Source organism: Emys orbicularis, chromosome 2 (genome assembly GCF_028017835.1).
Source record: "Emys orbicularis isolate rEmyOrb1 chromosome 2, rEmyOrb1.hap1, whole genome shotgun sequence".
Lineage (NCBI taxonomy): Eukaryota > Metazoa > Chordata > Testudines > Emydidae > Emys > Emys orbicularis.
In genome coordinates, this window is record NC_088684.1 from 131892618 (window position 1) to 131910654 (window position 18037).

The following is an 18037-nucleotide window of genomic DNA, read 5'->3' on the forward strand; positions in this document are numbered from 1 at the left end:
CAGGGTTCGGGGCCAGGGGCTCTTTAAAAGAGGGCCTTGACTATCTTTTAAAACATCAATTATAAAAACCCCACCCTCTTCCCCCCCCCAGCGCAGCGCTTCCTCAGACAAAACAGCAATGAGGAACCGGAAGAGGTTGCATCTGCAGCGCAGCCACGCCAAGACAAATGCTGCATTGGTGAGGTGTGAAATCTCGCCGCCAAGAGAATTCAAGTAACTTCCAGAAGGGAATGTCCTCCGGGACCTTGCCAAGCAGGCCGCGGGGGGCTCTGAAAGCCGCATACTGCATCCTGGACTCGGAGGGACTCCAGCCACGAAACCAAGGAACACAGAGCCCGGACAGGCAGAAGACTTCGCTGCGCAGGTAGATACGCCAACATTTATTCAATATATTCCACTTTGCACACATGTCGTATATTAAAAAAACACTTGGCGTGCTACGTACATACATGCAACACACAAGCCGTCCCACAGCCTTTTGGCTTAAGCAAACAGGTCAAAATACTGCATGGGGTGGGGAGGAGTGGTCCTGCAATTTTCCTGTCCTGGCTGACCCAGAGCAGCCTGAGACTGTTGTGAGAAAAGACTAATGCTAGTGAGATTTCCCTGCAAAGCTAAAGCATTCCAGACAGCTTGGAGGCCCCCCGGGTTCTAACTCTGCTGCGGAGACGGCCCCTCCATGAGCCCTTGGAGCTTCCACCAGCACCGTAAATATTCATTAGCTCTGTTTTTTAATTAGCAAATTAATACTAAGAGGGACGGGACACAGACTCTGTCCTCAATTATGCAGCTCTGGACGCCTTCAGTGGAGCGGCTTCTGACTGACTCTGGTGTAAATGCGGTCAGAATCAGGCCCCGGACATTCAAGCAGTCAGTGGGATGTCTTCCCAGCTGCCAAAGAACATCAGGTGGCTGCCTCTTCACCAACACATCGCCCGCAGCTCTCCTGCCTGGGATCCTCCAGTCTCTCGCGTGCGGCCAGCAGGAGCAGAGGAGCCAAGAGATCTCCTCCGTCTCAAGCATGCGAGATCTGGCAGGGGAAGCGCGCTTTGTTCTCTTGACCCCTGGGACCATCCAACTTTCTGCCACGCCATAAAATCCCCTCCTTAAAAGGCAAGGAGCTCACAGGCCAAGATGAAATCAGCATCCTGTGTGATCTGCAGCCAGGCTCCACCACAAGGAATCCAAGTCCTGATGGCCCGGAAAAGGGATGCGAGATCCCACCCCTCCACACACATGCGCACCCCCCCTGACCCACGGCTATGCAGAACTACTTTGGATGCTTTCCTCCTTGGTGGGGAGAGCCCCCAGGGCCTCATGCCCACAGCACAATTTTAATCAGTTGTGAAAGGACCCTGTGAGTCCTGGCCGCACCCAAGAAGCTAGGACACACGGCCCCTTTGGAGCCAGCCAGCCCGCTGCTCTTCAGATCAGCCGACTGGGGTGGAATGGTGAGTGAGGTGAGGTTCTTATGCTGAGTGGGTGGAGCTGTGCTCACAGCCACACGGCCCGGGAACCTGGAGAGCAGGTGGGAGACTCAGTGGAGTAATTCTCTGGCCTGTGCTTCCTTCTGGCCCTGAAATCCATGAGCCCTTTGCAGTGGCGACCAGGGTGAGTCCGGAGCCAGACCTGCTCTCCCATCACAGCTGGAGGGACAGAGGAGTCTCCATCCTCTCTGCTAACAGCTCCCTTTCCATTGCTCTTTCCACACCTGCAGCAGCCTTCCGCTCCCCAAGCCCCAGTCTCCCCGATCTTCCTTCATGTGGCTGCACCACGCTGACAGACACTCGTTGCCCTCTCGGGAGCTGATGCTTGAGGTTTCATCCTGGAATGGAAGCTCCTCAGGATGGTGACTGCATCTGAAGTGTCCCTCCAGTGCCATGTACTTGTTCTTAAATAGCAGCCTGAAGATCTTGCATCCCCCTTCAGAATCTTCCTTACTTTCATGCAGCTTTTGCAAGGGCATTTCCCTAGTTTATTTCCTGAAAGACCATCCATCTTCATTTCTTCTCCCCAAAGTTTTCCTCTCAGTGGGCCAGGCTCTCTACAGCACCTTATTCACAGATGTCAAGGCCAGAAGGGATCTGACCTCTCAAATAACACAGACCAGACGATTTCGCCCAGCAATTCCTGCATCGAGCCCACAACTTCTGGCTGAACTAAAGCGTAGCTCCGAGAGACATTGCTCCAGGTGACTGAGAACGGACCACTTCCCTCAGTCCGCTGTCCCAAAGGATAACTGCCTTTACTGCTAAATGTTTGTGCCTTATTTCTAGGCTCAGTTTTTCTAATGCACTGGACCTCATTCTGCCTGTGTGCGCTAGGTTAAAGAATCTTCTCCTCTCAGAAATTGTCTCCCTGCGTAGGTACTTACAGCCCACGATCCAGTCACCTCTTTACCTTCCCTTGGATCAGCTAAATAGAACGAGCGGAGTTCATCTTTCCCCAGTAATTGCCGGTAACATTCTGCATTTCTACAGCATCTTCTCACTGAGGGGCCTCAAGGGGCTTGAGAAAGGTTCGTGTGTCTATTTCCTTGGAGTTTTGTTGCTCTGCAATGAAGGCACGCTGGTCCAATGCTAGGAGGGCCTGGCCAAACTTCTAACAGCACACATACAAACAAACCGGCCCCAAGACCAAATCAAACAGCCCTACAGCAACAAAACCCCCGCCTGCTACCAGCCCTGCCCCTCACCCATCTCCTTATGGGAGTGGGAGAAAAAAAAAATCAGTTTGGCATCATGTCCTGAAGCTTAACAAACTCAGGCTGCTACAGATCCAGGGGGGAGAGGAAATCTTGCAAGCTCCAAAGACTCAGAGACCCGGCACAGGCCACTCTGCCAGGCACCCCCTCTCTTCCATCAGAGGGGTTTCTGCTCAGGCACCTCCGCTGGGTTGCTAACACAGTGCATCACCGGGAGGGAGGGAGGTCCCACTCACCATCTAGGGCTTTATGCCTCAAAGCCAGGATTTCCAATGACACTGCTAAATCCCCTGTAGGGAGGGCAGGGTTAGCATAAGAGCTGTCTGTCTGTCCTGGAGCCAGCCCTGGCAAAGAGAATACAAAAGCAGGAAGCCCCACGTTTCTACTGTCCTGCTCTCTTCTCCAGTGGGAAAATATTAAAACTGTTTAATAAGGAACTCGCTGTGTCGAACTCCGAAACGGATCCCCGGGTCACCGTGCCACGGTCCAGCACACCAGGCCCAGGTGGCAAATGCTCCCGGGGCAGCCCTGCTCGGCAGGCCATGGGAACGGCAAGGTGCTATGAAATAAATAACCTCAGAAGTCACGCTTAGGTCGCGAACGTCGGAGCCATGACAAAACACTCGGCCTTGACCGTTACAGATGGCGAATCGGCGGCACAGAGCGCGGAAAGGACTTGCTCAGGCTCACAGCGAGCCAGCAGCAGACCCAGGCTTCTGGTATCAACCCACCCTGCTCTAAGCGTTAGATCCCACTCGCTCCACGGCACCTCAGAGAACTAGACCACAGACAGGGAGCGCGAAAGGCCATTTCAGCCCCATCCTGCAGTATTACAGGAGCTCCCTGCTCCACATCTCCCACGGTGCCCAACTCATCAGACTGGCCCAACAGCGTCACAGGAGCTCCCTGTATCTCTTCTCAATAAGAGCAGGGAGCAGCAGCTTGCCTAGCCTGGCAGATTATTCCTAAGGACACGTAGGCGGCCTCTGTATCGTCTCCTGAACTCCAGCCGGTGCAAAGGGAGCTTCAGAGCGTTCCTGCATCTGTAGCACTGGTGCTCAAACAGCTGGAGAAATGGCAAAAATAAAACAAACCCAACCACTCCACAGGGTAACCCCGGGCCTCTCATCTCTCCCTGACTGCCACCATGTCTATCTTAATGAGTCAATAACAATTCTGCCTCCAACCCCAGACCCATTGCTGGCGATGTCTGGCTGTCCAGGCCTATGAAGGCAGCACAGCTGAGCCGTCTGAAGAGCTAACCATGTCCAAAGGTAGGAGCCTTTCCGTGCTCTCTGTAGCCACAGAAACTCTCCCATCTCTCCCTGCCCATCCAGAGATGGGGGATACCCGGCTGGGCTCTGAAGTGGCAATCTGAAGGCTGCGGCTCAAGAACGTCTCAGACTCAAGATAGCCTCAATGGAGGCAGTAGCTGGAACGCCTTTTACCTGAGGCTTCAAAGACCCCAGCGCCAAGCGCAACCAATGCAATTAACCCTCCGAGCTGCGTCTCCTGCTCTGCACAGCGACCGCTCCAGACTGTCTCATTCTGCCTTTCTGCAGAGGGGCACAAAGCAAGGGGGATATTATAAACCCTATTTGACAGATGGGGAAACTGAGGCAGGGAGGGAAAGGAACTTGTCCAGAGCTCTCACACCAGTTTGTAACAGAAGCCGGAAGTCTTGACTGTCATTACTCTAGCAATTAGACCACATCCCCAGCCATGGAGCTGGGAAAAGGACCCCGGAGTCCTGACCAACAGTGCCTTGCTCTAACCACTGCTGAGAAAGGAGCTCCTTAACTTCGCACAAGCATCTGAACCCCTTGTGCAAGGCCATCGGCTGATGAGCAAGGTCCTTTCCTAGCTGTGCTTCGACTGCTGCCTTCCATTCTCTCCCCTCCCCAGCCTGCATCTGGGCTGAGTGCTCTGGGGCCAGAACCAAGATAACATTCCTATCAGCTGTGTTTTCTCCAGCAAAAAATAAATCCACCAGGGAACCATTTATGAGGCCAAAGAGTCAAGTAGTGAAAGAGACTCCAGATAATGGGCCCGGTGAGTAATTACCAGCATCCTGCTTGCTGCATTACAAAGAGGTCAGCCCAGACATGTCTTAACAGAGTCCAAAGCTGTGGGCACCCGCTTTGAGTCCGTCTAAAATAACCCTCTGCTCTCTAGCCAGAGTAGAGCTTTCAAACATCTGCTGCTCAGGGCTGGACTTTCATGAAACTGACGAGATATTGGTTTGTGTTTCAAAGGGAAACTATCAAAATAAAAATAAAAGATGGTTTAAAAAGCTATCAACAAGGAAGTGCTATCTCTGTAACAAGCAAACACTCCAACTGCCCTCAGGAGAGGGTTACAATCCGATGGACTTCCCACTGTGTCTATCATTCAGGTTGGGGAGGTTGGATTTACTCTCCACTCAGGCTCCGTTTTAGAGTAGGTTGAAATTCTTCAAAGAGATTATTTTTTAAATTAAAATATGGGTCTTTGGCCAAAATGAAAATGTGAACACCCCCCGCCCCACACACACACACACACACTTTTTAAAATTTCTTTAAATAGGAGAGGAAAAGGTTTAAAAAAAAAGAGAAAAACAAGATTTAACACCGCCCCCCACAAAAATGTAAAATATTATATATTTGAAATACACTTTCTATTTTCCAATCAGCTCAGTCCGGCTTGGACTTCCTTTTCCAGCTCTCATGCACTAGCAGAGTGCAGTTGTGTTTGGGTATCCAACACTAGCAAATTTTAAAAGATTATTTTTTTTTTAAAATGTGATACGTGAAAACATTTTCATTAATTCTGGGCTAACTCCTGTCGTCCAGGTTTGGTTTCATTTGGCAGGCAAATTCCCACCCATGGAAGTTTTGTTTGTCTAAGGAGAAAGTGAAAGCTGAAGAACTTCAAGATTTGAACCAGTGGGGCCCTGATTCAGGAAATCACATAAACACGTGCTTATAATAATTAAGCAGGTGTTGAAATGCTGCTGAGATTCCTACTGTAATACAACCTTAAATTCCAGGCCTAGCCTAAGCTGGCAGCACCCTTGTAAATGAGTCAATTTTTGGTGAGATCATATAGATTACTCCAGAGAAGATACACTACTGTCCAGGGAAGTTCCAAAAGCCAAGGCATCTCCATTCTTTGCCACAAGAAAACGAGTAGCCCCGCCAGCCAACAGCAAAAAGCTGCGGTAGACGCAACCACTCCAAACTCAGTTAAGCTAGTGATCATCAGTTGAGAAACTAATGTGCTTGCAAAACTTTTACTCTGAATTCACAGACCCAGGCAGGCAGACTTTCCGTGAGCCACATGCACAAAATGCTTGTGGATAGGGCCGGTGCTTCCACTAGGCGACCCTAGGCGGTCACCTAGGGCGGCAGGATTTGGGGGGCAGCATTTTGCCGCCCTCGGCGGAAATTCGGCGGCAGGGGGGTCCTTCCGCTCCGGGTCTTCGGCGGAAATTCGGCGGCGGGTCCTTCACTCACTCCGGGACCCACCGCCGAAGTGCCCTGAAGATGCGGAGCGGAAGGACCCCCACCGCCGAATGCTCAGAGGAGGAGCGCTGCCGCCTAGGGCGGCAAAAACCCTGGCGCCGCTCCTGCTTGTGGACTCTATCACGAGATAGCAGGTTCCTCTGGGATGGAGATCGGAATCTCTGCAAATGCTCATGGAACCTCCACTGTTAATGAGCATCAGGAAGAACGTATTTCCACCGCAAACGCTTTTTCCGAGCTCTGCCTCGCTCTGTAAAGGGAGAGCCTCATCAACTGCTTATGTGCACAAACGTGAACCTAAGAATCGCCACCCCAGAAAGGAGGAATGCTCCGTTCCAGGGCAGTTCCTCCCCGAGACAGCGGCCAATGTTAGATGCTTTAGGGCAGGGGTTTTCAACCCTTTGTCATTTGCAGACCCCTAAAAAAATTCGAATGGAGATGGAAATCTTAGACATTGTCTGCTGACCCCCAGGGGTCTGCGGACACAGGTTGAAAACCTCTGCTTTAGAGGAAGGTGTAGAGACAGCCCGACACACTGTGTATGGGGGACGGACTTTCTTCCTGACCCCAGCTGGTGAGCAGCTCACACCCTCCTGCATGAGGTGCAACAAGCCTTGCAATTCTCCCTTGCTATTGCAAGCGCAGCAGCTGTTCTTATTCACAGCAACGTCTCAAGCTTTTCCAAACAAGCCATTTGCTTCTATCTCTGAAATACAAATAATATTATGTTGTAACATGGCACCTTTCCTCCAAGGAACCCAAAGCACTTTACCATCTCTAGGCAACAGCCTTTCTGCTGAGGCCCCGAGGACACACAGCAAGTCAGCAGCAGAGCTGGGGTCTCCACTAGTCCCTGTCCCTTTCCAGTGTTAATAAAGTATTTATTTGTGTTAAAAATTACTTAGCACCACTTATAAGTCTAACCCACCTAGTGGTCAGACCCTGACAGGAGTCATTTGCCTTGGTATTACAAGCCACTGGGAAGCCGAATAGCGAAGGCCAAAATGTATTTGACATGGATCGCTGCATAATGCCCAGGTCCAGTTTTCGCCCTCAATGCATGCAGTGCACAGAGAGATCTGTCAAGGGGCAGCCGCGCACAATGCATGTCATAACCTAGAGCCTCGAGGCAGGAGCCAGTCCTTGACGAGTACTCAAATCCAGGCTGCGTTGCGAAGATTCGTCCCCGGCCCCTCTCCCACAGAGCTGGGAAGCAGCCCAACACCCTTCAAGGGGCAGTGGTGAACAATGCCTGGGCAATTCACCCCCTGCCCGGAGCAGCTTTCTCAGCTAAGTGGCAGCACATGGGTCCCATGCAGCAAGAGGGGCACCAGAGGCTTTGGCTGCAGTTAGAGGCGCAGTTCACTGGCTGGTTTTCTCCTGGTCAACAGGAATCTGCCTCCTGGAGACAGGGTGTACTCAGTCCTCGCTGCTATAGGACACATGCTCTGCTAACCAACAGAGCACAGGTAGCAGCAGAACAAGACTCCTCCATCCCTCTACACCAATGCATCTGGGACTTGAGCTGGTGGGACCTGCCTCTAGGAGTGAAAGGGGAGTTCAGTCTCTGTGGCCCATTCAGTTTGTGGCTTCCCTCCCCGTGCTGTCCCCAGAGACAGGAGTTCAGTGCTGGTAGAAACAGTATTTTCTGTGAGCGGGACACGAGTCCCACTGGGAACAGGGCAGAGAGCCACCAGGGGCCGCTAGGGTGACCAGATGTCACGATTTTATAGGGCCAGTCCTAATTTTTAGGTCTTTTTCTTATACAGGCTCCTATTACCCCCCACCCCCGCTCCGATTTTTCACATTTGCTGTCTGGTCACCCTAGGGGCCGCTGACCAGCCAGCAGACAGGGTCCAGTCTGCAGTCACTGCTGACCTGGCCTGGGTGACCGCTCGCTCCTGACCAACTGTGCACAAGCAAGAATCTTCCAGTAGCAAGTTGCTGCCCTTGGGAACTGTTGAAAGTCCGCCCCAGCTGGAATCCGGCAGGCAGAATTTTCCGAGTCCCAGACATTTGTCCAATTTCCTTCAGTGAAGTCACAATCCAACCAAATCTGGTTACAGTATTAGGGACCTTCCAGATCCCCCACCCAAGACAGGGCCCCTCCTCCCCCAGGCGAAAGGCTGCTTCTCCGGAGGCAGGAGCTAAGTTGACTCCCAGTGTCATGCTCCAGCATGCTGGGCAATGGTTTCTTGTTTCTGCCTGGGAAGCTCTGCAGCAAGCACCCCAGTGCAACAAGGAGCCTTTTCACGCCGCCCGCCACAGCCCCAGGGGATTGCACTGAGAAAACATTTGAAAATAAAATGAGACTGGGATAAACGTTCCCTCCCACACTTGCCTTACCCCTCTGGCTTCTAGAAAAGGAAGGAGTGGGGACAGCTATTGGTGGCCACTCAGTGAGGCAATATGGCTAAGGGAAGCAGTGTGGCCTAGTGGACAGAGCACTGGACTGGGACACAGGAGACCTTCGTTCTATTATCACTTCTGCCGCTGCTCTGCTGGATGACCCACTTCACCTCGCTGTGCCTCAGTTTCACCATCTGGAGAATGGGAATTCTGCTGCTGGCCCCCTTTGTAAAGTACTTGGAGATCTACAGATGAAATGCGCTATATTAAAGCTATATATTGTTATTATTGTTAACTGAGATGCAGCAGCCTTCCCCCTAGCCTCACCATGATCACCAATTGCATTGGTGACTCCAGAACCAGGGCAGTCTTCGGTTCCCCAAGGGGTTCCAGCAAGGGCGTGAGAAGGGCGGAGCTTGGAATTTACCTACCAGACAGCAAATGTCTGGTGTGCAAACCTCGTTCCACTGAAATCAATGGGAAAACTCCCATCACCTTCGAGGGGGTCTGCGATTCCACCCCAGGCGTTCTGCAAGTGGCTCCCAGGCCCCAGGAACAGCAGAACCGGAGTGAGAAGATGGCAGAAGCAAAGGAAGTGCCCTTGTGCAGAGGCAGTGGGAGAGCCTGGGGGACATTTAGTGGACTTGTTCTGGCCATCATCAGTGCAGAGTCTGAGCCCTTAGAATAACACAGCCACCGCAGAACTGACCCCCGTGAAAGCAATCATCCAAATAAAACTGAGCATTTGCTAAATATGAGCTAAAACGAAGCAGAGCGCGGAGTGAAACAGTCAGCACAGTGCAAAACCAACACTTTGTTCTAAACAAAAGAAAGTTTGGCTGGACCTCATCCCTGGGATCTGAGCAGATTACCAGGGGTTATTAGCCATTGCCGGTGACTTCACCAGAAATCTAGACAAAGAAAACCACCAAGAAGCTGCATCAGATACTTCAACCCACATCTGTATGGGAGAGACGCACAAGCCACATCCGCAGGGACTGAGAGGAGCTCTGGAGTGTCAGCCACCTCCCTGCAGGACTTAGAGCCACTTCCCTTAATTTCCCTCTGCAACTGAAAATAAAACTTACAACTCTCATAGCAGCACTTTGCAATCAATGAAGTCTTTCACCAGAGAAGCTCAAATAGGCGCATGGCATAAAGTTTCATTAAGCCATGCAAAGCCCGCTGCCTCCTCCTGCAAGCAAGAGAAGGATTTATTGTCTCCATTTCCCAGAGGAGGGAACTGAGGCACAGCCCAGCTAAGGAGCTTGCCCACAGATCAGCAGTGAATCAAGGCAGACCCAGGAACAGAAACCAGGAATCCTGATTCCCAGCCCCCTACTCCAAGCAGTAGGCTACAAAATACTCCCTTCTAGACAACAAAAAAAGCTCCAATTTACCTTCCGAGTGGAAGAGAAAAGCCTTTGGGAGGGGAAGACACCTATTCGGGGGAGAAGAGAGACATTACGCCAGCCAACAGAGTCTGAACCGCTGCATTGGAGAAGCATTTCCATTGGGATCACAGACCCAGTTAACTCAGGCGACGCCTTCCTCTAGCTGGCTTTAGAAGCGGCAGCTGCCTGGTGGATTCTCCCAAGGAAGCCCCCTTCAGAAGCTGGTCTTTGTACCCGGTCCCTGAACTGATGGGGTAACTAGCCACCAGGCAGAGAGTGAATGGCATCTAAGGCTAGGTCTACACTACCCGCCTGAATCGGCGGGTAGAAATCCATCTCTCGGGGATCGAATTATCGCATCTCGTCGGGATGCGACAATCGATCCCCGAATCTACGCTCTTACTCCACCAGCGGAGGTGGGAGTAAGCGCCGTCGACTGGGAGCCGCGGAGGTCGATTTTGCCGCCGTCCTCACAGCGGGGTAAGTCGGCTCCGATACGTCGAATTCAGCTACGCTATTCGCGTAGCTGAATTTGCGTATCTTAAATCGACCCCCCCCCGTAGTGAAGACCTGCCCTAAGTGTCCTGGAGTCTCAAACTTACAAATGCGAGGCCAAGTCCATTCCCCTCCAGGGGGTTCAGCGTTCGGGCTGTTCCCGAGGAAACCCCTCAGAGAACAGGGACTCTCCTGGACTCCCCAGCCCATCCAAGGGGGACGGTCCACGTTACACCCAAATACCATCAAGGGACTAACTCCACCATACTGAAGCCAGGAACCAGCGCTAAACCCCAACCCCACAAAGCCTTTCATTCACGAGCACGAAAGGCCTCCAGCAATGAGAAATGGGTGATCGTGCTGATAGGTGCTATACTGCCCAACGGAACGAGAGACGGGGCTAACTGCACTCTCTGTACCCCTGAGTGTGATTTCGTCGTCTGTCTGTGTAACGCACACATGCCTTAAACACACGTGGATTGTACATGCATTCTCACGCATCTGCACATGGCATCTGGGAGCGGAGTCACGGGGCCAGACAGGCAGATGGGCAGCAGAGATCCAGGCCCTGCCTCTGGCATGACAGTCTGCCTCTCTCTCCGCTCCAGAGATACATCCCAGCTGGGCCTGGAGGGAGTGGTGCCACCCTCTGTATGCAGTCTCAGCGGGAGGAGAGCGAGCAGAGCCTCTCGCCTCAAGGGCCTCCAGACCAAAAAACCCTCCATGGGACTGCGTGGCCGGGGATTCCATTGCATTGACACAATGGGAATCTCTCCCCACAAAGCCACTCGGTCTGCCAGAGGCGGCTGTGGATTCGGAATTCATCCTGGCAGCGAAGCATTCATGTGCTTTCTGACGGATAGATTTTAAGGCCAGAAAGGAATGCTGTGATCATCGGGTCTGAGCTGCTGCATAACACAGGCCAGAGAATGCCACCCCGTCACTCCTGCAAATCGTCAGCTTCACTGCACAGATGGGGACCTGAGGCCCAAGAGATGTTGAGTGGGATGCCTAGGCGCAGATCTTTAGGCCCAGGAGAAGACAGGTGGGTTGCCTAGGGGCAGATCTTTCAGTGGGTCTGCTGGGCTCCTAACTCACTGGTGTCAAGTATCAGGGGGTAGCCGAGTTAGTCTGTATCTACAAAAACAACAAGGAGTCTGGTGGCACCTTAAAGACTAACAGATTTATTTGGGCATAAGCTTTCGTGGGTAAAAACCTCACTTCTTCACTGGGGCACTTTTGAAAATTCCACCCAAAGTGACTTGCCCAAGGTCCCACAAGGAGTCTGTGGCAGATCTGGGAACTGAACCCTGATCTCCTGAGTCCTGCCCAGGGCCTTCACCCCAGGACCACCCTTCGTCTCATTACCCCAACCCTGCCCAGCTCCCCCAGCCCCCAAAGAAATCACTGCCTCCATCCCAGTGTGGTGGAAACGCCGGAGCTGAAAACCCAGCATCCGCCCTTAAAGGGACTCACGCTCCTACTCTTACTTAGGATGGGTCACTTTGCCTCTATCCCTGCCCCCAAGCAAAAAGCCTCCTGCTGCCAGTTACCCCCAAGAGCTCAGGCCTGGATCACGAAGGCAGAACGGGGTCAGGGCACCAAGTGTTGGGGGAAGGCCAGCCTGACCCCTCCTGCACTGCCCCCTTCTCACTGGCCTGTCCCCACCAGGAGAAGGGAGACGCGAGCCCTGGCACAGAACCGGCTGCTGCATCCTCCAGGCAGTTACCAGATAGGACAGCAGGGACCTGGGCGCACCGAGTCAGCACTCTCCTGACATGCAGGACGAGGCTGCTGTGGGATGCGCTGTCCCCTGGGCCGTGCTTCCCTTGGCAGGTCTGGAGGGGCCGGGTGGGAGGGAAGGATCCCAGGCCAGCCCCCTCTGCACAGAATTGGGTGCTGATGAAAAATGAAACCACACTTTGTATGCTGGGCTGCAGGGCCTCATTTGACTGGGCTCCTGCCGTCTCTTTCCAGACCCTTTCCTGCTATTGATTCTTTGTCTTGTTTATTTACTTAGGACTCCCCCTCTCCCCCCATGGTTTGGCTCCATAACGAAGCAGGGAGCAGGAGAGAGGAAGGGTGTTAGGGGAAGCTGTGCACGGGCTGGGACCAGCCTCAACTGCTTCCAAAGCCTCCTTGTCCCCTCTCCGAGGTGGAGACAAGCAATGGATAACCACCCAATAACTGTGGCACTAAGTGCAGGCTCCAGAGCAAATTGAGGAGGGACGGGGGCATTGGCAGGGGAGACTTCAGAGACGGAAACATCCAGGAAGCTTCAGCAAGGGAAGCGACTTCCCCCCTCCCCGTTCCCCTTCCCGCATTCCCCACCCAGGCTGTGCAGCCTGGTCCCAGAGTCTCTCTCCTCCCAGCTGGCTGCATCTGCTCCTCACATACACACACGCTTGGCAGACCATGAAAGCTGGACAGTCCTCCTCCAGGGCAGGGACTCTGCTTTGGCTCGGGATGTCACGGGGACCCTCAAAGCAGGGAGTGCAGGAAGCCACCCAACCAAACGTTAACTCACGAGATTCCAACTTACAAGGCCTTTTGCTAAACACGTTCACACTTTAATCTCCTGTGCAGGGGGAGTGGAAAGAACCAGGTCTCTCTGCTCAGAAGGGACAAGGGAATGAAAATATTAAGGTTTTGGAGTCTGCAGACAGAGCAGCATCACAAGGGAGGCACCACAGCTCCAGCTGCCCAGGCACTGGACACCTGAAAAGCCAAGCCACCCTCTATCATGAGACACAGCATGGTCCAGTGGGCAGGGGACTGGGCCGGGAGTCTCAGTCCCCAGCTCAGCCACTCATCTACTGTGAGCACGGCATGGCCCCTCTGTGCCTCAGTTTCCCCTCCCACCTTGTGTTGGTCTTGTCCATTCAGACTGTAAACTCTTCAGGGCAGGAATTATGTGTCTGTTCAGCACCCAGCATAAGGAGCCCAGATCTCAGCAGGGCCTCTTGGCACTAATACAACGTGAATAATACCTAACAACACCACCATAAGCATGACAAAATTTAGCATTTAACACAGTAGGCGGGTGGGATGGCTTCTCCTTCCCCGCTCTCGCCACCCCACCCTGGGAACACACTGCAGCCACACTATACACTTTAATTGGCTAATTGAGCGAGGGCTGGAAAAGTCTCTTTGGACAATGCGGGGATTAGGAATTAAAGCATTGAGTCAAATGGAAATAACTGGCAGCAGCCCAGTGGCAGGCGGGCTCAGGGGGGCTCAGGGCACTGGGCAGACAACACTGTCCACGCAGAGTCACACCCAGGAGCACTCGACACAGATGTAGCGGCTGTCAGGGATTCCTCCGAGCCCAGAGAGCTGCGGCTTTTGTACAACACTCGACGCCCCCTAATGTGGAGCGTGTTTGGGGTTGTGTCAAAAACCTGTCGCGCAGAGTCTCCGAGAGGGTCCAGCGGTTTGAAGTTAATAGGACTTAATTGCTGGGTGCCGAGTCCTGCTGCAGCACCGTCGAGTCGCTGCCGAGCGTCAACACGGGGGATTTTTTTAAATCACGAAAGAGGAGCCAAAAGCAAAGAGGCCAGGTTGTTTTCTCAAGCCCGCTGGAATCCACTTGGATAAACAACGGCTCCAGAAACAGAGCGGCTAAAACAACAATCGTCCTACGGACCCCACCAAAAAAGGAGGTGGCGAGATGCTAGCCCCCCTCGGTCAGAGCGCGGTCGGCAGGATGGAGACGTACAGCAGAAAGGCAAATACCATCCGATGGGAGCGCAGTAATAGAGGGGGAGGATTTATGCTTTGCTTTCTAAGTGCATTAATTTAAAGCACATGGCTCGAGAGCTGATGCATTACGGGCCACTCCTAGGGGGGAGGGGAGAACTTATCCGTTTGCACTGGACGGTCTAAATGCGGGTTTCACATGGGTGAAAGGTGCTAGGTTACAAGCCTCAGTAAGCAGCAGGGATATCCCCCAGCACACTGACTCCTCTAGGCTACCCCCGACCGGGACGGATGAGCTCTGCTGGTGGGCCAAAGGGGAGCCCTGTCTCCAGGGCACATTCCTTCCTGAGCCTCTCTCTGCAGAAACGGGCACACACTGCCAACTGCAGGTTGGCCATTATGATCTGAAACGGGTGGAAAGCCATTACCTCCATCTCAGAAGCCACAGGTCACTAGGGTTTAGCCTTGAACTAGGGACCCAATGCCAAAAAACCTCCGCACCCCACTCTGGGTCCCCTGGTGCCACTACAGCTAAGGGCTAAAATCCCATTGGCCTCATCATGAACAGGGGCAGACAAATAAATCCAGGCTGCCGCCCAGCCAGGGCATAACCAAGTGGCACCCCCTGACCTCACCTCCCAGCCAGCTCCCCCCTTTGTTTTCACAGGCTCAGGGGCTCTTCCCTTCGCTGCGACATGCCCAGGGCGTTGTCTTGAGGCTCACGTCAAAGCAGGCTATTTTGGAGGCCTGAAAATTATTGTTCCAACACTTGCTTTTGTTAGAACAGGAAAAATAAAATCCCAGAGAGAGTGTGAAATGGCCAGTACGGCGCAGGCAGTAAGACCTCCCTGACACATCAGATACCTGGGGGGAGGGGAGGGCTCCCTGCGCCAGCAGAGAATTGGCACGCTGCTGTGAGGTTTCCAGTATTGCCAAAACAATCAGGAGATTGGCTGAAAAACCAGGAGATTTTTTTAAAACAATACAGATTGGGGGCTTATTTGCCTTCAGGATTCACCTTTTCCAGCTTTTTGCCACAACCAAGGAAGTCAGAAAGTTACTTTAAAAAAAAAAGAGAGAGAGAGATAGAGAGAGAGAAAGAAAAGAAAGTTGAGATTCTCATGTAATCACCTGACTCCAGGAGATGGGGCTTTAAGAAAAGCAATCAAATATCTCAAACCTCGCAATCAAACAAGGACAGCGGGCAGCACTGGGTATCCAACCATGCTCAGAGCTCCGACAGAGGTCGTCCCACTGGGAGGCTGCATGGCTCCATACTCGTGTGTGTCACTTTATGAACCATGCCAGGAAGCAGAGAGTGGAGCAGAGCATCCTGAGTCAGGACTCCTGGGTTCTTCTCCCGCAACAGACTTGCTGCGTGCTCTTGGGGAGATCACCTCACCGCTAGTGCTCAGTCCCCCTGCTCACAGTAAAGCCCTCGGACAGCCTGAGATGAAAGGGGATGCTAAGGGCACAGTATTACGTGTTTCAGTCCCCTATGCTCTGACATTTGTCTGCCCTCCTAGACCCTGCCTGCATTACAAACAGAGCCATGGCTGAACACTGTCTTGTTCTCGCCTGTGCGGAAAACACAACCTCCAAGACACCCATTGCCGCCCAGCCAGTAACCAGCAGCTAAGAGGGGCCGAGGTGTTTTCCCGCCCCTGCAGCACTCGCCTACATCTTGTGCCTCCCGTTAAGGGAAAGGTGATCCAGATGTGCCCAATTTGGGGGAGGAAGCGAACAGGTTTGATGTGGCAGGCAGGTTTACACCAGGCTCAGGCCTGGACGGCTCATTTGGACAGCTGCTCATTCCTCAGGCGAAAGCAGTAATGCGTGGCGCTGGGGCAGCTCCTAGAGCAAGAGGGTGGGGAAGGGGGAACCTAGACGGTCTCATCAACAGACCCTATAAAAACAGGATCAGTGGCCATGTCATTCATGCCCCCAGAAGGAGGAAGAGTTGAAATGAAGGTGAGGAACAAGAACAAAACAAAGGAGAAGAGTAGGGGAGCAGGGGTGCAAATGGCCTGGAGCTTTCACCATGCCGACGGCTCTCAGGCCCCATGGCTCCCCCGAGCCGTCCCTCTCACACGCTGCTTTGCAGAGCACTCCCTGCAGAAAGCTCCGCGCTGACACATGCCGACGGCTGGATCAGGCACACAACCCTCGGCAAACTCCCCAGTGCTGGGGAAGGACAAGTGGATGCTAATTCTTACTGCACAACAGGTTCTGTGCTTGGAGCATGGGCCTTGTTCTCTGTCTTGCCTCCCACCCGGCCCCTATGGCCCATGCCGTGCTGCTCTCAGATTCCCTTCCCTGCTCCATTGCTGGCAAAGGATTGGGACCAGCCAGCAAGCAGGCAGCCACCCCACCTGCCGCTGATTCTAAGACAACAGTCCTTGGTTTTGAGTACTGTGTTCAGAGGGGAGTGAAAAAACACTCACGTCTGCCTGTGTCAGGCCTTTGATGGCCTCGGGCACGCCTTCCTGTTTAACTGCCCACCTGTTTCAAAAAGCAAACCGCCTCCTGGTTCAGAGAGGAATAAAACCGTGTGCAGGAAAGTCCCATGTGTGCGTAGGACTGAGGGATGCTTGCAGAGACATGCGGAGAGGGAGGAGATCTCTCTAGGAATGGACGGCGGCTAAGTGCTGTCTGAGCAGTTTGGCCTGGCTCGCGCTCCACCCCATCACTGACCTGTCCTGGGCACCTGAGGCTTGCCAGGCCTGGTTGGCAGCAACAGGTGTCCGGAGCGACCTACGGAGCCCCCTTGCTTGGCCTTAACGTCACTTTAATTTACTGCCTTTGCCACACAAACCTGGAGCACAAAGCGCCAGCTGCCAGCTCACATTTCAGGAGCTCGGACGGAGCCACAGCAGTTCTTGGGAGAGAGGGAGGAGAGCACCACGGCAAAGCCAGCTGCTCTCTGCAGCTGTCCCTGGAAGCTCCTAACAGGACGGAACCGAGGCAGGGCCAGGGTGGCTTAGGAACGGCCCTGGTGCAGCCGTTGCCAGAGGGATGAGGTCGTTTCTAAATTATGTGGGACACAGCAGTAAAATAAGGAACAGCCAATATTTTCAGCCAAAGTGGATCAAAGTAGAACTCACAGTGATGGGCAAGAAATCCACTAGCTACACGAGCCCTGAACTCAAGAGGTGCTAGAGGACTATCGGGGTGCTGCTCGGTCTCTTACAGCAGGCTGCAGCAAGGCTTGTTATCGACCACGTGCTCCCCAGCGCATCACCTTATGACCAAACGCCCCATGAAATGAACCTGCCGCTGCTTCCCCTTGGGAGGCTGATCCCCAGCCTGACACATCAACCCTTCCTCCCATCTCTGCCAAGCTCCTGCATCCGAGATGCTCTTGCCCTAACCAGCCTGCATCCCACTTTGGGGCGAGCCACGCACAGGGACTGACAGCAAACGCAACATGACCCGTGCAGGGCGTAGCTCCATGAGAGAGGGAAGCAGCAGAGGCATTCGCTCAGTCGGATGGACAATGAACAAATGGACACAAGATGCTGCTGGAACGGGGCAAGCCAGCTCCCCTTTTCAATCCAACCCAGGGATTACGCACTAGATTACAGCTAGAGGGATTTCATTGACGGCTACAGAACAAATGATTCAGCCCTTTCCAGCAGCTACTCCAGCACGAGTGCAGTGCCTGTGCATTAGGGGAGCAGGAATCCCCTTGCCACGCTCTGCAGCAGCCCTGTGCATTGCTGCAACAAGCCCCAAGGTGGAAGAGCGAGCGGGTCGGAGCCCGATGGCTGAGCCTGCCCCGAGCTGAGCCACTAGGAACTGCACTGGCTGCTGCCGGGAACCTGAGATGTAAACAAGCAAAGGCACTTGGGGAGTCACCTTGGGAATATCAATATAATCCGCCCTGCACTGAA

The 18037-nt window shown here is 53.3% G+C and overlaps 1 protein-coding gene across 1 annotated transcript in view; it reads right to left on the reverse strand.

The window, feature by feature from the left end:
- Positions 1-18037, reverse strand: part of ADGRA2 (adhesion G protein-coupled receptor A2) — a 116442-nt gene that overhangs the window by 87687 nt on the left and 10718 nt on the right. The gene's annotated exons all lie outside the window — the stretch shown is intronic.